The sequence below is a fragment of the Pieris napi genome, chromosome 22 (assembly GCF_905475465.1).
Source record: "Pieris napi chromosome 22, ilPieNapi1.2, whole genome shotgun sequence".
Lineage (NCBI taxonomy): Eukaryota > Metazoa > Arthropoda > Insecta > Lepidoptera > Pieridae > Pieris > Pieris napi.
Genome location: NC_062255.1, coordinates 6,491,567 through 6,515,112, shown reverse-complemented (window position 1 = coordinate 6,515,112; position 23,546 = coordinate 6,491,567). Strand labels below are relative to the sequence as shown.

The 23,546-nt window shown below is 33.2% G+C and overlaps 1 protein-coding gene across 2 annotated transcripts in view; it reads left to right on the top strand.

Moving 5' to 3' along the window:
* Positions 1 to 23,546, top strand: part of LOC125060957 (dual 3',5'-cyclic-AMP and -GMP phosphodiesterase 11) — a 201,669-nt gene that overhangs the window by 44,168 nt on the left and 133,955 nt on the right. For both annotated transcript variants that reach the window (XM_047666091.1, XM_047666090.1), the window contains exon 2: positions 6,318 to 6,398. The gene's annotated coding sequence lies outside the window, so the exon portion shown is untranslated. The remainder of the gene's footprint in view (positions 1 to 6,317; positions 6,399 to 23,546) is intronic.

Below are 23,546 nucleotides of genomic sequence, written 5' to 3'. Positions count from 1 at the left end.
ATCATGAACACCTGAACAAACATCAATCAATGTAAATTGTATTATTTTTAAAACACGCGATTGTTTTATTTTTATGTGTTTATGAGCTATCTCTTGACTAAGATAAATCATTGAACGTTACAATATAACCAACTAGTGATCATTTAAATTAAGGTTTTATTTAGGAAATTAAGGTTTAAAATGAATACAAATAATGTTATTAAAAAACCTAATAGTGAGTTCTGTGGCGGTTGTTGTAGATATATTCAGATACATATATAATGTTAAAGGAAACACTTTGTTTGAAGCTGGGTAACAACTAGCTTAAATTGTTTAAAATATGAGCTTATAATTAAGATAAAATTATAGGTAGTGGGGATTCGATGCTGGATTTAAAAAAAAATCACTTATTGAAGAGTTCGTAAATCTAAGTGACACTTATGTCATTGGACATTATCGGAAACGAGAATGTTAAATTACAATTTAGGCTATGTTCAGATGGCAAAAACTTGACGCGCGTTTTCAAATCGCGCGACTAGACATTGTGGTATTTTCATACAACTGTTCACATGAGTGCGCGTCAACGCGCGTTAACGCGCGTCAACGCGGCGCTCAGAGAAAAAGTCTCTAGACGCAGGTGATCGCGCGTTGACGCGCGCTTTGATATTAATGTAATATCCGTTTGCTGTTCAGATGAGCGCGCGCTTTCATCGCGATCGCATGTAATTTTGTTAATTTTCGTAATTAAATTCTTTTCTCGCATTTAAAATGAGTGAAATTGAAGATATTGACATCGACTTACTAATCGATGAAGTAGAAAAAAGGCCAGCAAGTTGGAATATAGCAAATTTGTATAAAAAATATAATATAATTTGTATTTTTTTTTCAAAATTGGATGAACCCAATGTGTACGTTTTCTTTTTCGATATTTTTCTTTATAATATAACCACAAAATAATAGCCTCTTCCACGTCCATTTTTACGTTCTACCGAACTAGACTGACGAGTACTCTTGCAACGCGCGTTAGCGCTCATCATCTGAACGCTCTTCAAATTTGATCGCGCGTTGACGCGCGTTAACGCGCGTTACATGTGAACATAGCCTCAGTGAGAGTAAAAACTAAAGGTCTCATATTGGCTTCAAGTGTGCGATGATTGCATACATTTTGTTTACGCTGATTATTAACTAAAAGATATATATGTAACTTAACTAATGTTAGGTTACATAACTACTGAAATTAGTTTATATTATCTAGGCTCTTGTTTCTGTGTTCGCTTATAAGATTTAGGCGATAATATGCTAATTAGATTAATGGATAGCAGAGGTTTTCCTGTAATTTTAGAAACACTTTTATGTTACTACACTACATTTATATGTTTATTTTTTTAGTTAAAATACGGCCATAGTATAAGCTGTAAATAAATAAATAATAAAATCGCAAAAAAAAAACATAATAAAATAATAATAAAATTTTTATCCGTCAACCTTGATTGACGATTTAATGATTTTAGTTATAATAAAAAGAGTGGCCTACTATTTACGTCTGGGCCTCTTATTTCTATTTCATGATCATTTCTTTAATAGGCAAGTAAGTGATCAGCATTCTGTGCCAACACACGCCGTCGACTTATGGGACTAAGGCATGCCTTCACGATATTTTCCCTCACCGTACGAGTGAGCGTTAAATGTCCTTGTGTAAATACAGATAGAAAGTCCATTGGTGCACGGTTTTCAAACCTACTACTTAAGGGATGAGAGTCTCTTAAGCCACTAAGTCAACACTGCTCACGCTTATTCATTTATTTATTTACACTTTGTTGCATTATAATATATTTTTTTTCATAATTACATGAAAAGGAAAGGCAACTGGCGGCCTTATCGCTTTCGAGCGATCTCTTCCAGGCAACCACTGTAAGAAAAGAAAAAAAAAATTATAAAATTAGATAAGGTAGACAAGAAGTGCAAAAATACATACATATGTATATAACATATAATTATTAAGAAAAAAAAAAGAAACTAAACAGGAACAAAAAACAAACTAAACTAATAATGGATACATGAAAAAAATATATAGATATCTTATCTATAGATATTATAACTAAAACCTATAACTAGAATGTCCATTTGAACTAAATATATACTTGGTGATTTAAATGCTCATCCACACAAATTATGTTAGTTTTTTGCTCTGACCAGTCGTGGTGATTCGCTGATATTCTGAAGTTAGGACTATACATTAATAATACCTAATATGTACTTTTGTCTGCGAGGATTCTGAGTCGCGCCGCTCTTTGGATGACTGTGTGGTGTTCTTAACGGCTCGGCTATTTATTTATTTATTTTTTAAATAAGTATTTATTCGTCTAAAGTGTTGTTCCCACGAGAATGTAGGTGCGTGCTCCTATTTCACCATGCCTCCTGCTGATAGAGGACAAATCTTTGTTATTATTATTAATTACTTAAGATGTCATGTGGAACATGGTGCAGCTCCTTACAAACGTGTAAAACAAAAAACTTTGCGATTAAAAAGAGTGGCGGAGAGTATATTGCCAGTTCTTCTCTTCCGTTCTACGCCCTTGATTTGAGAACTGGCAGTAAATGTAAAATTAGAAGCATTTAATGTATATTTCTTTTTTGACGTTCATAAGTGTACATTGTGTTACCTACATGAATAAATGATTTTTATTTTTTAACTTTGATTAAAATTATTTAGCCCTAAGTTGTATAGTTACGCCGATATGAAATCACAGTTTCAGCATTGCAATGACGTCACACAGTTTTCAATCATCGCACAGTATTTTCTTATCGTGCTGTGCGATAAGGAATCAAATGTTTGTTTAGTTCTAATTGCGTAGTAGGTTAAGGTGTGGATTATCCGAACGCACTTTTAAATGATAAAATGACGTAACTTATATGTTATCAGAACGTTGTTATTTATGGTTATATAATAATTTATTCATTTAATCAGACAATTATAAGTCCATATGGTTATTATTGTGTTAGTTAAGGACCGTTCAAATATTACGTAAGCACTATAGGGGAAGGGGGGGATTCGATTTTCATATTTGGTTTATTTACTTTTTTACACATATTACCAACACATTGACTATACTTAAAAATGTAATGAATTTTCCAGGATAGGATCCTACAAAATATTAATACGTTTAGGTACTACAATTTTTGAGAGCTTTGCTTACTTTTCAAACAAGAGAGAGAGGGGGGGGGGGGGGGGTAAATTGTAGTAAATCTGCTTACGTAATATTTGAACAATATTATTCTAAATAATATTCTAGTAGGTTAGTTTAGGTAGGTCATAAAAAATAAAACCGTTTTACACTGTAGGCACATAGATTCCATTGCAATGATCAATGTAAGGGAATAAATAAAAAAAGCTCGAATGGCTCCCGCCGTCTTCGATTTTTACGCTTAGCAACATATTTTGCGATTCATTTATATACTGTAGACTCAGGTTAGGCGTGCAACTCTCAACCACGGTCGTGAGTTCGAAGCCCAATACACTGGACTAATAATGTTTTTGAAGTTATACTTCTTTAGGCGCGTTATGAAAAATTGATGAGAGTGAAATTTTACGATGCGCGCGCACCGTGACACAAAATTAACAGAATGAAGTTGCCCACGGCAGACACGCATTGGACATTATTTAAAAACAACATTCGTATAATAATAGAATTTATGTTACTCTTACTAATGCTACTTAATGTAAGAGAATAATAATAAATATTTATTTAATTTTTCAAATGTAAACTGAACTTTATTGACTATAATGACTCCTTTTCTAGTCTTTGATTATTTAATTGTAATTAATTATTTGCATGGAATCAAAAACTATTTTTAATAATGCCAAAGAAGTCTAACTTTTACGCGCGTACATAAGTACACGCACCCTTTTTTTTATTAATGTACGAAAATACTGCTCTCACGGTGAAAGAAACATCGTTGGGCCAGCAGCTCCAAGACATCCTCTACAAAAAGCGCTTTTTTATTACGTAAAGAAACAATAAAGATGCAAACTCCTTTCTTTATTCTAAAGTTATTTTGTTACTAGAAAATTTAAATATTTTCGCATCAAGGTGCGAATAACCAATTATCTACAATTATGATGGGAATATTAATTAATATGTTCGCACTCTCAACTTTATACTACGCCGTTTGCGGTATTTTTTATTTACCTGCGCGTCATAGTGCTAATACGTACATTGGTTTCATGACCGAATGTATTTGTACCTGTAATATACGGCTTCAAAACAGCCATGAGCCAAACTGGTCAACCATCCTCCCTTTAAGTCGGAGTAAGAACAGCACCGTTCATCATCCATATTGTTAACGGTTTTTAGTGCGAGTTAGGGAAAAATGATGAGAGTAAATTTTTTCTATTGTTAGTGTCGTTTTTTCTGTCGAAAGATAACATTTTTTTCTTGTTACGCCATAGAAGTATAATTTTTAACGTGTGTACATAAGTACACACACGTTTTTTTCAGATTATATACAGTCAAAACCGTTTGCGTCTTTTTATTATAATTTTCATGTGAAATAAATTTTGTATTTTATACATGAGCATATTAATCACATATTCAATAATAAGTACATATTAGGTACTTAATAACGTCATCGGCTGTTACGACTATCGGTTTTTACGAACAAATATGAGTAGTCGATGTCGTTATAACCGATTTTTACTATAGTTGTATATATGTCTAAATAGTATATTGTCTAAGTAAATAGTGTAATTGTATACTTTAATTGAGATGCTCTAGGTTTTCTATTGGGATAATTAGTCGTCCCACGCGGTTCATTTAACTACGAGCTCAATTAATCAATGAATTCCTACTTTCTCGTTTATATAGATACAGTAGAAGTTCGAAATTTGAAATGTTTGAGCACGAAGTATTTAAATTTAAATTTCGAATCGTTCCAATGTCGTGACAGATAAAATGTATTACTTTCCGAGTAGATCATAAATTACAAACATACATAGACACTTAATTTTTTTTGAGTAAAACAAATCTATCAGACATAGATTATAAAATTTACTTTTGTCATAAAAAAACAACGGGAGCGATTTTAAAAATTTTATCACCAATAAATTGATACATTATACTTAAGTAACATAAGCTGTATTTATTTCCAAAATAGTTTAAAATACATACATATACTATACAATATATTTCCCACAGAGAACCTGTAGTGTACTCATCCATTACACAAAGGATCTTTTGTATGGCTTCTGCATAAGTAAAGGCTGGTTTCCTTTTATACAAAAAGAAAGAACATTCCTTCTCGTTTGGGTTTTATTTATGTATTTTAAATTCAAACAAATATTAAATAATGCAACAAATTTTCTGTTTTAAGCGCGGCGATTACCTAAATCGACGTCTCGATGTTACGACCCGAGAGCATATTTAGCATTAAATTATGTTTGAATAAAATGTTGTACGTGAGTTGTTTATTAGTTAAAAACCGCCTGCAAAGAAACATTAATACTTATAAGGTCTTCCACTATTCCATATTTGCTATTAACAAAACAATCCGGCACAAAAGGATCCGTCCTCATCAATCATTCAGAATTCTCTTATACAAAGCTTTGTCGCACCCACGCTCCAATTTTATCTATCTAAGGATCGCATATCTACCTTAATAACATGAATTGGAAGCTTTTGTTTTAAATATCCCGTGTACAAAGCCTATGTGGTCAAACTTTTATACACAGTAGACATTGTAAGGTATTTACGACACTAAAATTTCCTAGCTTTGCACGTGCGTCGAAAATTTTTATTCGTAATGAATTATGTATTAGGTGTAGTTTTTTATTCCTGTTTGGCTGATTTCAATCGTTTAAACGTTGAATATTTGTTTGCGTATATGTCAGCTGATTGCTACTACGTTTTATCTAAGTAATAGTTAACTTAACGACCCCAACTGAACATTAATTAGTGAAGAATGCGATAGTAATCTTAATTGCGCTGTCGTGTGAACAGAAATTAAATGAAATACAATTAGAGGCCAGCTATTTTGCATAATGCATGTATTGAGGAAAATTTGTATTTACCTAAATGACAATGTAACAGTTTATTGCGTCGTATTATGTAAAGAAAATATCTTATTTATGTGAAGTTCTACTATTAAAGTTACATCTATTTTTATTAGACGATCCGTTTTGTTATCAGCGCCATCTAGCAGTACACTATTGTACTACGTCATCCCTACGATGCAACTACAACAGTTACGCAGAACTAACCTTTAAGTAAAAACGTTATGTTAATATGACGATAGATGTCGCTTTTCCAAATAAAATTGTATTTAAATTAAATTTGTTTTAGGTGACTGCTTCAAGCTGGCCTCGTCGGGCGGAGGTAGCCCGGCGCCGCAGCCGGTGCAATGGCGGGTGCGGAGAAAACCAGGTAATTATTATTAACTAAAATAAAAAAAAACTTTAAAGTAACGACGCTTATAAAGTTATAGTTTAATCTACCCCATGGACAATTAATACGTTCTATATACTACACTTTCTACATACATATAGTAATAAAAAACAGAGTTTCGGTAGGATATATTTTATAACAAATCTAAGCAATTTTTCAAATACATACATGAATTGGGTATGTGCCGCCTTGATCATTCCAGGCTCTGGCACTCAGTAATTCGGGAGCATTATTCCCATTACAACCACGACTGCATTACATATGCACTCACTATCTTATCTTACGTCCCGGTAAATAATATCATGGGTGGTAAGAGAGCTGCGAACCCGCTGTACCGTAATAAGTGTAACTAAGAATAATAAGTAATACTGTAATTAAATACATTTTTAAATTAAAATGTCATTTATAGGTGACACGTGTACCTTACTTCTAAATTGACTAGTTCTCAAATCGGCGTAGAACGGACAAGAAGAACTTGCAATAAGCTCTCAGTCATATTTAAATCACCATTAATTAATTGCCGATGTTTGGATATAAGACAAGTCTTAAACCGCCAAGGCGGTGTGGTTTCTATGCTATAAATGATCCTTTGAAATTAAAAATAAGCAGTTGAACAGCTATAATTTAAATAAATAAATTAAATCGGTTTAAAAATTAAAATAACTAATTCTCTGATAGAGTGATTGTAACGACATTGGGTTTGAGATCAAAGTGATTTTGGAAAATTAACTTTTCGACGTGTACAAAAATAGCCGAGGTTACATTTAAGTTTTAATTTATCGACTTGTTTTTGGTTAAATCACTTTATACACTGATAACATACATAACAGAAAACGTTTATAATTAAAACACGTAATTAAAGAGCAATTAAAAAAAATATGTTGTTTGTCAGAAATTATTTATATAAATTCGAATATATTTTTTTAAATATTTCCTGGTACTCTGAGGAAGGTTTTTGAGGAGAGAAAAATTTGAAAATAAAATGAAAGATTTCGTTTCATTTCGTTTCGTTTCGAGCCGTTTTAACTTTGAATATTATTTGCGTTCTTTGTGCATCGTGTCGATACGAAAACTTTACAAAGGTATCGAAATATTGCATTACAATACAGACTTTTAATTTTATATATTTTTTTTAAAACAAGTGAAAATTGTGAAAATAAGGGTAATTAAAATATTTTCTGATGCACACATCAGAAACTACTTTCCACTGCATTGTGTTATCGTGACAATTTCCTTTCAAATCATCTTACGTTTTCTGTATATAATAGGGGTGAAATGAGCAGGAGGCTCATCATATGTTAAGTGATATCCCATAGACACATTGCCAGTCTGTTGCCGGCCCCTTTTATTATCTATGTTTTTAAGAATCAGTGGCGCTACCTTTTTAGGTCTGCCTCAGATTTCTGTATCTGTTTCATGATCATTTGTCAATGTAAAAGGACATGCCTTTTATATTGACAAATTATGAGGTGATCAGCCTCCTTTGCCTGACGCACGCTGTCGACTTTTTGGGTCTAAGGCGAGCCGGTTTCCTCACGATGTTTTCCTTCACCGTTCGAGCGAATGTTAAATGCGCACATAGACAGAAAGTAAATTGGTGCACAGCCGGAGATCTAAACTACGACCTCAAGGACGAGAGTCGCACGCTGAAGCAACTAGGCCCGCAACAATACTGATTTCACACTTTCTCATACTTAGTTTTTAACCTACTTTAAATACGCGAAGTGTAATCTTTATAAAAACCCTTAGAATTTAAAATAAAAAAAATAGCAGAGGCGCTAGTTAAGATCAGTGGCGGTTGTTGTAGATATTTTATTTTATTTTATTTTAAAAGGCACACTAATGAAACACATACAAACTCTTACAGAGAACACATGATACATGCATGTGCATCAATAAGAAGTGTGCACAACATTTAGAGGGAAACATTACAATGATGAAGAGAAAATAACTTAAACTTAAACATAGATAATGTTCTAACGTATGTTAAATGGAACAGTTTGTTGGAAGCTGGGTGTCAACTGGCTTTAATTTTTAAAAACATGAGCTTATAACAAAGATTAGGGGTACTGATCGACGCTGGATTAAAAAAAAAATGACTTAATGAAGTGTTCTTAAATCTAAGTGACAGTTGTTACTTGTGGTGACTGGTCGTACTTGAATTCGTGTATGCGGTGATGTTAGTTATTTCGACTATGTATTTGCGTGTTGTTTCGAGAATGTTAGTTTGTGCTCCTATTTCACTTTCTTTGTTTTTATTTATTTTTTATTAATTACCTAAGATGTCATGTGGAACAAGGTGTAATGGTTGCAGCTCTTTACAAAAACAAAAAGCTTGGCAATTAAAAAGAGCGGTGTAGAGTTTATTGCCAGTTCTTCTCGTCCGTTCTACGCCCATGATTTGAGAACTGGCAGTAAATGTAAAATTAGAAACATTTAGCATTTAATATGTATTTCTTTATTGACGTTCATAAGTTTAACATTGCGGTACCTAAATGAATAAATGATTTAACTTTTTTGACTTTTGTTATTGGACATTATCAGAAACGAGAATGTTAAATTACAATTTACGAGTGTGGTAAAAACTAAAGGTCTCATATTGGCTTCAAGTGTGCGATGATTGCATACATTTTGTGTATGCTTCTGATTATTAACTAAAATATATATATACTAGGTGATCCGGCAAACGTCGTTTTGCCATGTATGGGAGCGTTCAAGTATTACGTACTTAACGCAATTTTTGGAGATTATTGACCCCCCCCCCATGTAACTCTCCGTAACGTTTTTCAGTACGCAAGTACAGTACTGTACCCAAGTATAGTAAAACGTTTCGTGACCACCTAGTGACTCTTTAGTTACTATTATGTGGTGTAAGTCAAAAAAAATATTAACAATACCGCGTAATTTAATCCCCGCCACGCATGGTAACGTTTTACAAAAGGGGTTCCCCATTTAACATTTAGGGGGATGAAAAATAGATTTTGTCTGATTCCCTGACATACCCAATATGCAAACAAAATTTCATGAGAATCGGTCGTGCCGTTTCGGAGAACTAACCACAAACACCGCGACACGAGAATTTTATATATTAGATGTAACTTAACTAATGTTAGGTTACATAACTCGCTACAAGCTTTTTAGGTCTGGGCCTTAGATTTCTGTATCTCTTGATGATTGAAACAAGTCGTCGGCTTTTTGGTTCTATGAATGCTTTCTTCACGACGTTTAATCTAAAAAACACTTTTAATATAATAGTTTTACAAGCTGTGTAAGCTTTCAATACCTCAGTATATTTTCTTAAAAAGTCAACGATTTGCAGAATGTATAGGATCTTTTTTCATTAATCCCAAATATTTTCTGTATTCATGTAAAAGATTCTAACGATGCTATAACTAAGGTTAGTATATAAAGTAAATCATAAGTTTTACGGTTTCCTTAAAACGGTGATGCAATAAATAACACTCTAGAGTAGTCAATAAACCAACGGGCACAGTTATATGAGAACAGTAGAACAGAAACGGACCGTAATGTTTGGCTAATTTGGTATCAACCACTTACTAGTAACTAAAAGTCTAAAATCGGATCTAAAACAATTTTAAACAATTTTAAATAGTTTTTACAGATAATATTTTAGTATTTTTTTTTTGTAGTTATTTTTCTTACTAGGGTTGCCTGTTACTATTGTAAGCGATAGGGCCGCCCGTTGCATCCCTAATAATGTGTCTTTGGTTTTCATTTTTATTGTAACGAAGTTTAAAAAAAAACAAAAGACAGTTCAAAATGCGGGCAGAATACTGAAGTATTTTCGAACCAATTCGACTTAAGGTCCTTCAAGGAAAGAGCGTACCAATTCTAAAAAGGCCGGCAACGCACTCGCGAGCCCTCTGGCATTCAACGTGTCCATTCCCGTAAGCCTCCTGCCCGTTTGCCCCCTGTTCCATAAAAAAAAATACAGAGAACTATGGTTAGATTTTAAGTCCTACTAAGATTTATACGTATTTACAGCATACATAGGCCAACCAGTAACCTTTTGCTAAACATTAATCTAAGGTTCCTGTTGAATTTTACGTTTATTTGACAGCGCAACTGCTTCAATCTGTGCCCATTTCATGATTCATAAAATCCTTTATATTGCACTGTTGTAGGTTTAGTGCAGGTTTAATCTGTAAATGCATTTCCTAGGCATACGTTACTATACCAATAAAATTCGATTTTACTACCGCAATACTCCAAATAAAAACGATGTATAAAATGAGGTTTTATATGCTGAGAATATTGTTTATAGACAAAACTGTTCAGTCGTAAAGTCTGATTGTTAATTAAACTTTTCCAATTACACCGACCCTTAAGTTCTAGTATGTTAATAGCATGTTTGCCCATTAAATTGTTTAACATTAAAGATATCATGTATGTTAAGTGAGTTTAGTTATTTATTAAATTACGTCTGTACGAATCTGTATAATTTGGCAGAGAAAGGAGAAAACGGTAGCTGGGGAGAATTGTTAGAGTAGCTTTTATTTGCGCGCTTTTTAAAAATAACCCCGTATTTCTCAGGGCCAAGGAGTAAAAATTTGCGTACGAGCAAAGGAGGGTACTAGGTTTTTATTTGTTAAGATGTATATCGCACGCAGGACAAGACTACAATGTTTGTCGACACAGCTGATGACCTAACAATAAATAATCAATTAAACAGATATAGAAATCCGAATTCAAGATAATTGTCTCTGAATTGTTTATAAAATAACATTTAAGTAAAGCGCTTCCAATTGGTCAATTTGCAGGCGATAGCGCATTGGCAAAGATTCTCCAGTTTCAGACGCCAAGGCTCACTTTGGGTAGCTCCGTAACAATAAATAATAAATCAAATAGATGTAGAAATCGTCTAAAACGCAAGTCAGACGGTTGTAGCGAATTATTAATAAAATATCATTTAATCTGCCGCCAAAGGTACGGCAAAAGTAAGTTCAGTGGAGTGAGTGTGTGTTTAAGTAAAGTAAAGTCAAGTCAAAATCATTTATTCATGTAGGTAACACAGGTACTTATTAACGTCAAAAAAATATAGAGATGAAATGCTTCTAGTTTGACATTTACTGCCAGTTCTTAAATCAAGGGCGTAGAACGGAAGAGAAGAACTGGCAATAAACTCTCCGCCACTCTTTTTAATCGCCAAGTTTTTTGTTTTACACAACGTTTGTAGCTGCAACCCATTACACCATGTTCCACATGACATCTTAAGTAATAAATAATGATAAAATAAATTAAAAACAAAGATTTGTCCTTTATCAGCAGGAGGCATGGTAAAATAGGATCACGCCCTTACATTCTTGTGGGAACAACACGCAAATACATAGTCGAAATAACTAGCATCACCGCATACAGGAATTCAAGTACGACCAGTAGTCACCAGTCACCACATACACACCACATAGTAAAACATGTTACTGTAGGTACTAAGGATATAAGCCCCACCCTTTTACCTTTATTCTACTTTAATTATTATTACTTTCCCTCAAGGTGCTGTTAAAATTCCTCTATATGAAGCGCTATGTTCAATTTGAAAGCAAAATAGCTTCATTAAAAAACTTGTTAATAGTAATTGTTATAGACGTTATAAAGTTAATGGAATTATGTCTGGCTTGGGATCGTCATCCGAAACGGGACTATTCATGTTATTAATGGTTTTGTTGCATTAATTCTAATATGAACTCTGTTGTAAATTGTTTCTTAAAAGGTCTTTTCATTTGAGATTAATGGGGACTTTCACCTAATAAAGCCTCAAAGACATTCTTATTATAATGCGTTTTAGGGACTGAGATAGGCGTAACATAAAGGCCGGTTATTGTAAGCCTCCCAGCGGTGTAGGTGCAGTGGCAGTCAGTATTTCAAAGTCAAAAGTCAAAAATCATTTATTTATATATATATTTTTTTTTTTTTAAAGACAATTCACACTAATTGACCTAGTCATGCTATGCAATAAGTAATAATAAAATAAATTAAAAACAAAGATTTGTCCTCCTCCTCATGGTGCTCCTAGCACGCACTTACATTTTAGTGGGAACAACACGCAAATACATAGTCGAAATAACTAACATCACCGCATACACGAATTCAAGTACTACCAGTCACCACAAGTAGCACCCGTTCACGAGTATGACGCATGGCCATTGGCCAGCCATCGGCCCCCTCGCCATATTTTAGGGAGAGAGACAAACCGACGCATGGACGCCACCACAAGCAATGACATTTGCGAGCATGACGATCTTTGAAATGTGAACTTGGCTACATAAGAAAATAATAATATTTAATTCTAGGTTGGCCATTATTTTTAACATGAAATTCAGAATTTTATAATTATGAAACTGTCCTTACGTCTTAACCTGTGTTATACCGTGACCAATGTGGTCCACACAAGATAACAATTCTTTGAATCTAGTGAGTTGAGCATATATAGGGGAAAGAGGTCCAGCCATTTTACTCTCATTAATAAAGTTGTGCTTTAATCCTAACTTTGTCTCAATTTTTCGAAGGCAAGTGCTAAGCTTTCTTCTGTCCAGTTGATGTTGATGAGGCATTTTGCTTATCTATAATAAATATATAAAACTGTGAAGTAGATATTTATTTAATTTACAAGAAGTTAGAGACAAAGTAAATTCGATTAAACATCAAAAAAATAAAATCCGTCTTTGCTTGTTAAGAAATTTTTAGCCACTCTAGGGGCAACTATCCGCGACAGTAAGTAGGGCAACTATCCTTTTTGATGCGGATACTTGCCCTTTTTATTTGCGAAATAAATAAACATTATTTAGCAATAAAACATGATAAACAGTGTAATTTAAACTCTAATGCATACAAAGAAACAAAAAGTTGACTGAAACCACGATCAGTAATAAAAATATTCAATATCAATTACTTACCAATATAATTATAACGCCCGTCAAAGTTTCGCCGCGGAAGATTTTGGCTCACACGGACATAACACTTGGGCCTATTCCGATGGCTTACGTGGCATTTAGGACTGAGGGGCAGTCACTACTTATTGTAGTAAAGCGCCAATACAACTTATAATCTTAACATAGTTTTTTAAACACCGAGGCATGTATCCGTCCGAGGCAACTATCCGGCTTTTACCCTATATTTGTTTTGTATCACATACATTATATTCCGTATCAAACTTTATGTAAACGAAGGCGAAATAGTTTTATCTTTACGTAAAACGTTTTCTAAATTACCAAAGGCTTAGGCGCTTTAATTCTACGCGGCCTCCATTTTAATTGTTCGCTTGAACTAAAGACAGCATAAATTCCATGAAACACCTTTTGGCACTGATGTAAATTACATTTCCGTTTCCATTTCGTTTTAAACCTGTAAGTTATTTGGGTCCGTTTCGGTAGATTGCTTTCTAAAACAAAAATTACGTTACAGAGACATAAGAAAATACATTTTAATATTTTATTTGTATCCAACCAAAATGAGATTTTTCATGAATTTTAGCTCGTAATACTCTCAATATAGTAGATTGATTTAATGAAAAGGATTATTTATTCGTAATCATAACAATCAAATATACAGTATTGAAAATTTTCTTAAATGTAAGTTAAGATAATAATGATAATAAATTAAAACAAATTTTAAAAGTTACTCACAATTAAACCTAAAAAAATATATTATAAAAATAACGTTTTCTAACCCCTCTTAATAAGGTTTTACTAAGTGTCTGAGGGTCCGTAGCTCCGTTTTTTTTTCGTTTTATGTTTTCCGGCGATGTTTAACCATTTACTAGGTGTAAGTGGGGACGAATAATTGAAACAAATTGCGGTATTAAACGACAGAAGTGTATACTCCAAATTAATTCAATAATTATTATCGCAAACTGTTTAACTATGTACTTCACGTTTTTTGTTTCATATTTACTCTAAATGACCTCTGTTTTACGAACAGTTAAAATATCGCGCATCTTCTATGTTTGTTTGGTTGTCAAAGTTTGAAATGTGTAGATGGAAGGAAATAAATTATAGAACCAAAAATCGACGCATGTCAGACCTAACTTGCCTGTATAGAAAATCTATGACACCTATGTATGCCGAAGAGACAAAGGCGTATAGAGCAAGTGTATGTAATATGTTACTGAATGGTAAAGCAATTTCAATAAATCATCAACTGCATTGCAATAAATTAGCTGTAAGTGCTGGAACATAGCCATTAAGATGCCCAACGGCCAACATTTTTAGGTAAATATCTAACAAGTATGCAGTATGCGACACTAACAAAATTGTTAATACAAAGGAAATTTTGTTAGCAACGCAAACATTTAAAACAATCTAAAATATATTTAAAATTAAAAAACCCAACACTGATTTTGATTGATGACAGTCAGACTTTGTAATCACTTTTTGCAGACCTGTTATCTCCTAAATTATTCACAGCTTAGAAGACGAAAATTAATTTGGGATCAATATTATTATTATCCCACTTATGACTCGCTACCGACGTATTATTCGCCGAAACAAAGGAGTACAGAACATGCTTATAGACCTGGAAAGAGGAAGTCGCAAGCAGCTAATGATTAACACCTTCAAACTAAAGCACTAACCAATGCGTCCCAAGACCCCATCATTGTAAACGGCGTACCAATTGTACACTTACTTGGTCAACAAATTTCAACGACTGATATAATGTCTAAGCATGGAGTTCCTCCTGGCGGCTTCTAAATTATGGAGAACAAAGAATAGAAGATGTCTGTTAAATCAATACTGTACAACACCTGCATGCTACCAGGGTGAATCTCTGCTAATCCAGGGCTCTCACCAAAGCGGAGAACAAAAAGGTAGAAACTTGCCAGACCACAATGTAGAGAAGCATGTTAGATTTTTAAAAAAAAGTGCGTGCGTACAAAGTACACATGTCAGAAGTGAAACTTCTTGGCAAACTAATTTTTAAGTCTTGTTCATATTTATACGAATCTAAAACTTTAGATTTCCGAGACTTAGAGGAAGGAAAAAAGGAAGATATGTTAGGTATTTAATGAATTTAATTGTCATTAAAATATTAATAGTGTCGAAAATTAATACAAATCATAAACTTAATTTTTTTAATTTATTTCTTCGATAATAAAAACACGTGGAATTTTAATTTACAATTCGTCATGTGAGATTTCAATAAATTATTTTGCATAAAATATAAAATACCTACTAATATTTCATAAACTCTCTTTACGAAATTTTAATGTTAAAAATAGAACTTCCTTTATAATTTCCCTTAGGTAGAAAAACCTATTTTATGTATTATCTGCCTCATAATCACCATTAGTAAAGGCAATGAAATATATGTACACAACTTAGAATACTGGTACATCGTAAGCTTTATCTCTTTGATTAGGTATCTAGCAATAAACCTATCTGGCCACACGGAAACTTTTATTGCCACCACTTTCGTATGTTTCTTGTTGGCACGAGCTCAATACAACCTACCATTAAGTTCATCCGACGGCATTTAGTTTCTCCTTTTTGTTTTAAAACTGGGGTTTTCCGATTTTCAATATTAAAATATATTTTTTAATATTCGTTAAAGAAGATAATTTTATAAAGTCCGAACAATATTTTTTTTCTACATAGTAATACTAATTTAAAAATAGAGAGAAAACTAAAATAAATTTAAAAAGGTTGGTGCTTGTGGTAGTGTAGCTGGCAGCATTTCCTCGTTGTATTGCGATACGTTGAGCGAGGAAAGCACCAGCTCTGCTGTCTCAGGCACTTCCTATCAGGCACCAACTTTAATCATTAATTAGCGCCTGTGCACTTGAACCTCACTGCCCAAGAGTCTCTACTCCAAAGAGAACAAAATCAGTTGTTGTCACAAGTTGGAGGAAAGACTTATATTTTTCCGTATATTAATATTATCTTGGACGAGTTCTATACATTTATTACAACCATTATAGATTGATTACCATTTTTTTGTTACGTTATGTTATTCATAAATTATAAATTCATTAAATCTGTGCTTGGTTTTAATAAATGTTATTAATGTCGAAATAGAAATTTTGTTTTGTTTTATATTATTATTGTGCAAAACACGTTAAAGATCAGTAATAAAAATTAACTTTAAGCTACACTAGACAGAATAATATTTACTAATGAATTATTCAGTCACTAAGACCAATTGTAATGCTTAAAATGTTTTACTTTAACGTTATGCGAGGTCCTGGTAATTTATATAAATTTCATTTACGTTTATTACTTTTAAGTTCTAGTAACAAATGTTGAGTTTATTAATTGAGATATGACAATTGACAAACCATTAATATTGTGAGCTTGCTAACTTTTCTATATATATAAAGATGTCATTGTATTAATTTTAAATGTTAAAATTTTATTGTTTGTAATTTTCTGCGCAATTGTCTTTATTTTTTTTTCATAAGAACTTTCTCCTGACAACAACAAACACAACAAAAAAAGAATTAGCGAAGTCGGTCCAGCCGTTCACGCGTGATGCCGTGACCAAGAGAAATAGGGATTCATTTTTATATATATATATATATATATAGAATATAGAGATTTATTTTATCAATATAATAACTCCGATCGAAGCATTTGTTTTAAACGATATTAATTTTTCTTACATCCTCTTTGACGATATTTGCAGCACGCATTCTGTCAATGTTATGTCAATCGCCATAAGGTTACATCAAAAAAGTTTGAATTGAATGGTGGTTAAGTATTCTTAAATTTTCTAATTTTCCGCGCAATTTTCTTAATTTTTTTTCATAAGAACCTTCTCCTGACAATAAAAAAAACACAACAAAAAAGAATGAGCGAAATCGGCCCAGCAGTTCACGCGTGATGCCTAGACCAAGGGAAATAGGGATTCATTTTTATATATATAGATAATAGTAACTGTATAGTACACATTATATGGCATATGTTACCAAAAATAAGTAAGTTCACGCGTTAACCGAGAGGCCATGCTGTCTGTTTATTTGCCTACGGTATAATTCCAGTGACGTCATTCACATCTGACCAACGCAAACAGCTTACGATTTAAATAACAAAAATTCTCCATAAACAAAAAAGAAATTTTTTCGAGTTATTTATATAAGAACTATACATTGACGGTATAGCACTAATGCGATAGTCTAGATTTTAAATCAATAAAACAACATTATAGAAATAAACTTTAAGCATATGCATTTATAGAACTACGTTATCAATAATATAATAATGGTTGCAGCTCCTTACAAACATTGTGTAAAACAAAAAACTTGGCGATTAAAAAGAGTGGCGGAGAAATGATTGCCAGTTCTTCTCGTCCGTTCTACGCCCTTGATTTGAGAACTGGCAGTAAATGTAAAATTAGAAGCATTTAATACTTATTTCTTTATTGACGTCCATAAGTATACATTACCTAAATGAATAAATGATTTTGACTTTGACTGTTATATCTTAATAATGTATCATAAAACATATAAAAAGGTCGATGGTTTCGGAGACATTATTAAGCACGCGCAACGTCTTTGTCAAGTTTTGTTCCCTAGGGATCCCAATTATCCTTCGTTTCCACGCGTTATAAAATATTCCAAAAGCTGGGTACACTTGAAAATCAGAACAAATATGAAACTACTTGAAAGGTTTAAGCCTACATTCATGATGGGATTTTGATTTATATATTATGTAAACGTACCAGCGTTGCCAGATTTTTTTATTGCCAAGGCGGGATTTTGGAACTTTTTGAGTTAAAAAAGCGGGAATCTCTCGTCGAAAGCGGGACATGGTAGCTAAAGTTTTTTTAAATCAGAAAAAAATAAAATAAACAAAACAAAACCAAAAAAAGTATTCATTAGACAATTATGGCGTTTCAAACAATAGTCAGAAGTCTGAGGAATGAGTATATGATATACCTGGTATCTTTTTTTTGGTAGCTGTTAAAAGAGCTGGTGCCATTTCTGAGCATGGCAGTGGTGTCTTGAGTGACAGATGAGTTAACCCCAAAAAGCGGGAAAAAGCCTGTCCCGCGCGGGGCATTTCATTTTCATAAAAAAATCGGGACGTCCCACCAAAATCGGGACGTATCATATATGTCTTTTTCATCTTAAGGAGATGGGAAAAAGCGACCTGGCTTTATTAAACTATAATATACACAGTTCAAATACGTCGTTGCAAAACGCCGGCGCCTCAATTCGAATATTTTGTTTAATAAATTACAAATGCTATGAAAAATTCATATATTATTTAAAGTCGCGAAAAACACTAATATGAATGTAATATATATTATTCCCATCAATAATGCTGAAGTTCATCAAGTTTCTTGAACTTTCTGGTCTACTTGTTGCTCATTGTAATTCAAAGGACAATGACCTCTATTTAAACGATACCCTTGAGTGCTGTATGGGGAAAGCGATTCGCATTTTCCCTTTTTTGTTGACTATTTTATAGTTAGTGTTAGAACAAGTTACTATCCTAATAGCTTTGCATTCAGTTGTTTAAATATTTGAAATGTACATGAGCTCTGTGCGTGATATGTTCTTGCTATTGTACCCCTAAGAACTAAACATGTAAGCCTCCGTGTGCTATATATTTCGCCTGATCATTTGTTAGAAAGCATTCAGTAGCATTGTTTCGATTCATATGACGAATGTTGGTGTAAATGCTCTTTGGTAAACATTCCTAATACTGTTTTATACGAAAACGTAGGTACAGTTGAATAATAATAATACAATAGGGAACAATAGATAGAGTTTTGATTGATTGAGCTCTATGTCGCATGTAAGCCCGGGTTGATTGCCTTGGCGAAAACCAAGGGACCAGATTAAGGGCGTGTGGAGCTGTTTTTAGTGGATAGGGTATCGCTACCCCTCTGAATAGTAGAGGGCTTTGAGAGTGTAGCCCATCACCACAGTCCCCGCTTCAAGCTCCACGTCCATGGGCGGGCATGCGTAAGCGCATTTTCACCTCATAAAAAACTGAAAGTAAGAGTTACTTAGTTTCGAACAGTAACTTACGTATAGTATTTATTGTCTTTGATTGACATAACCTTTACACATTTAAAGAAAAATATACAAACTGGATTGCGACTGTGGCCTGTCTTACATAGGGCAAACTAAACGCAATATGTCCAGCAGACTCAAAGAACATATTGCGGACATAAGACATAGACGACACACAAAATCAGCAGTCTGTGAACACCTACTAGATAGGCCTAATCACTACATACGCTTTGACCAACCGAAAGTACTTGCGAAAGAAAAAAGATTCTTCCCAAGATTGGTACGCGAAGCCATTGAAATCAAAAAACACCCCAATTTCAATAGAGAAGATGGCCTAAAATTGTCAAACACCTGGGATCCAATAATATCCAAATTAAAATCTCAAGAAAAACAATCCGCGAAAATAGAGGACACCGTGAGCCATTTTTGCCAAAACTCTCCATCTTTTAGTCGATAGGTACCAACTCCGGGGAAATAAATACAGATAATGCAACTTTCTCTACAGCTGTGATACTTTTTGACATCCAACACCTTTTGTCTTCAGTCACCGTGACCACGCACGCTGTAAAGCACGCGAAACTTCGGATAAATTTAAAATTATGTTAAATTGTTGTAAATTTATAATAATACACAACTTCAATCCGGTCAAAAAGTTTTTTCTTTCAGTAACTTACGTAATCGAATCGAGTATTCGTAATGCATTAATTTTACTATTTAAATGTTTGATGCTGTCTGGTATAGAAAAAGTTAAATTACTGTAATAAACATGTCAGCTTATAAGAAAATGGCGTCGCTTTTAGACCTTTATTCCAGCCTCTTTGACATTCAAGTACACAGAGTCAGGACTTTTAAACTCATATGGAAATTTTATAAAGGGAATCTCCGGTATAAACGACTTTAAACGACAGAAATTTCGATCGTTACTTATAAATTACTGTTTAATGCAAATAATGCTGTTTGTGAACTTGTGTAATAAATTTTATACGAATTATCTGTAATAATTTATTGGTCGTGCACAAAAGTTCACCATTTTTAGTCCTGAAATTGAACAACTCCCGGAGCAACTATAATTGTTATGTAAATACTTGCCAGGTTAATGATCAACGCAACAGACGAAAACATAGGTATGCTATTTGACAGTTATCAGTCATTGCTGCAACTTATTTAGAGTTCTTCATGATCGCGAAATTTTATATATAATATATATATACAGGGTGGCCAAAAAGTCGTGGATCAAACGCAAATAGGGGATAGATGAGGTCATCAGCGGCAAAAAATTGTTCTACGGGAGGTCTCTAAGGTCAACCCCTGCAGAGTTATGATTTATTTTGGTTTTATAAGAAAATTGACTTTTTTTTACTAATTCTTCTTAAAATTCGATAAAATCTACAACCTGTATCTTTTTCATAATATCCACTAGATTGGTACTGACGAGTTCTTGCTTAACACATACTATTTATAGTTGTTTATTGAGTGTATTGAAGATAGTATTAAGTTATACGATATAATTTTTTTTCAAATCAAAACTTTTCGTTTACTTCGGACCCCACTGTGAAAAAAAATTACTCTACCGAAAAGTGACCCTGTATTACAAGTTTTGGCGCATTTAATATGGAATCTGAAAAGGTATTACACATGGCCATGAGTCGCTCTAATATCTTTCTAGGACGAAAAAACAACAACGATTCGGACTTTTGATAGATTATTTACCTACATGGGACCAGTACTGTGTGAATCGGACTAGATTCAAAAAATTGGACAGATGGCTGGAGGGTTACGTAGGAATTTGATTAGACGGTGCAGATTAAGTATTATGGTCAGAGTCAGGAATTTTGAGCATATTTTATTGTAAAATATTTTGTTTCCTACAAACAACCATTGAGAAATAATTGTTTTAATACAATTATTATTTCACAATCGTTGTTTGTAATTCTTCCTAGAAAGATATTAGAGCGACGCATGGCCACGTGTAATACCTTTTCAGAATCCCTATTAAATGCGCCATGACTTGTAGTACAGGGACACTTTTCGGTGGAGTAATTTTTTTTCACAGTGGGGTCCAAAGTAAAGAAAAATTTATGATTTGAAAAAATGTTATATCGTATCACTTAATATTATCTTGAATACACTCAATAAACAACTATAAATAGTATGTCTATCGCAAGAACTTATTAGTACCAATCTAGTGGATATTATGAGAAAGATACAGGATGTAGATATTTTCGAATTTTAAGAAGAATTAGTAAAAAAAAGTCAATTTTCATATAAAACCAAAATAAATCATAACTCTGCAGGGGTTGACCTTAGAGACCTCCCGTAGAACAATTTTTTGCCGCTGATGACTTCATCTATCCCCTATTTGCGTTTGATCCACGACTTTTTGGCCACCCTGTATATAAATTACTAGCGGACACGGCAGACGTCGGCAGATATTAAATTTAAAAAAAATAAGTAAGTAAGTAAATCGAAACGAGTCTCGAATCTACATGAACACACATACACAATTAATTACAAATTAAACATATACTCATACAGTCACAGTCTATAAAAACCTCAACGATATTTACAAATCTTCTATCATATTTTTAAAGAAATACTTTATATTAATATGTTTGTGTAATAATGTTTTTGTTTACGTGTTTCTTATTTAAACCTTCACTGAACATCTACAAATATCAAGAAATTTAGCCAAATTAGTCCAGCTATTCTCGAGTTTTAGCGAGAGAAACGAACAACATTTATATATAGGTAAAACATTATTATAGCTGCTACCTATTGGCAAGTGTACACACGTGATCATCTATTGTTTTTATGATTATCTTTTAATTCGATTGCGGTGTTCTGTACTCAATTACCGGTAAAACAATGTACTTTTTGCGTGATGCGCGATCATACAATTGTGTTAAGAATGGTGATATTACTTTTTACTGTATGTTGTACAGTTGAAAGGCATATCGATCAGTTGTTTGTTTGCATCTAGCGGTCGCTCACCTACTGGCATATTATATCGACACAAATACCACGTGCGTTCGGCGAAAATATATTCGTGAATGAGATCCGTCAATTCGAATGGAAAATTTCACATCCGGTGAGGTTGTGGATTAGAACGTGCCGGTAAAGATTTAAATTTAGATTTAGGTAGTCCATTTTTTATAAATAAAATAAATTCTGTTCTGAAATTTGAGGTATCGTTATTGAAACTCTACATCTTTTTTATGGGTGGTATTTGCATTCTGAATTCAATATATATTATGAATATAGACACATAAAACTAATAATAAAATAATATACATTGAAATAAATAACTAAACTTAACATAAACTAATATATATCATTAAAAGGAGTCCCTTTAGGCAAGGTTCCGAAGATACTGGCAGCGTTCCCCCTTTGAATTGCTAGACTAATTCTTTGTCCGAGGTAGCTGCCAGATCTTCGGTATCCTATGATGTCGACTAACCTTTTTTAAATTTCTTTAAAAAGCCTTAAAGCGCTAGCACCCCACGGACCAAGGGTCTCGACACCGAATGGGACAAAATCATATTCTGAGCCCAGACCCCTGTATTTGCATGCTTTATTTTTTTCAGCCGCTTCACAAGCCGCACCAGCTCTGTAGTTGGTTCCATGTAGATGGGAAGTGGCCATTGTATATATATTTTTTTATTTTATTATATTTATATTATACATGCATGATGTAAACGATATTATCTCAGTTCCCAGTGAATTAATTACATAAGGTTAAGTTTTTTTATATTTTTTTGATTCTAAGTGGAGTTTATGTTGTCTTGTTTGTTTAGTTAGGTTAAAGCCAAAAATTTGTACCTTCTTTTATTCATTTCACAGGATGTTTTAATTAATTTCTATGGGGTTAAAGAGCATGCGTCACCACATTATTGCATGGTGCACCATTGAGCCAAGCGATGAACATATGTAGAAATTTGCTATGTGGAACCTTGATTTGACAAATTTACCCGATATTTTTACCATAGCTTGTTTAACTACAATAAAGCTGAAAAGAAGCATACATATATATTTGTTGCTTCGTTAGTGTGCAGTCTTTTGTTTTATACCCGCAATAATTAATTATTACGGTAAAATTAATACGACAATTTAATACAATAGAGAACTGCTGGAAATGTTTTCTACAAAGCACA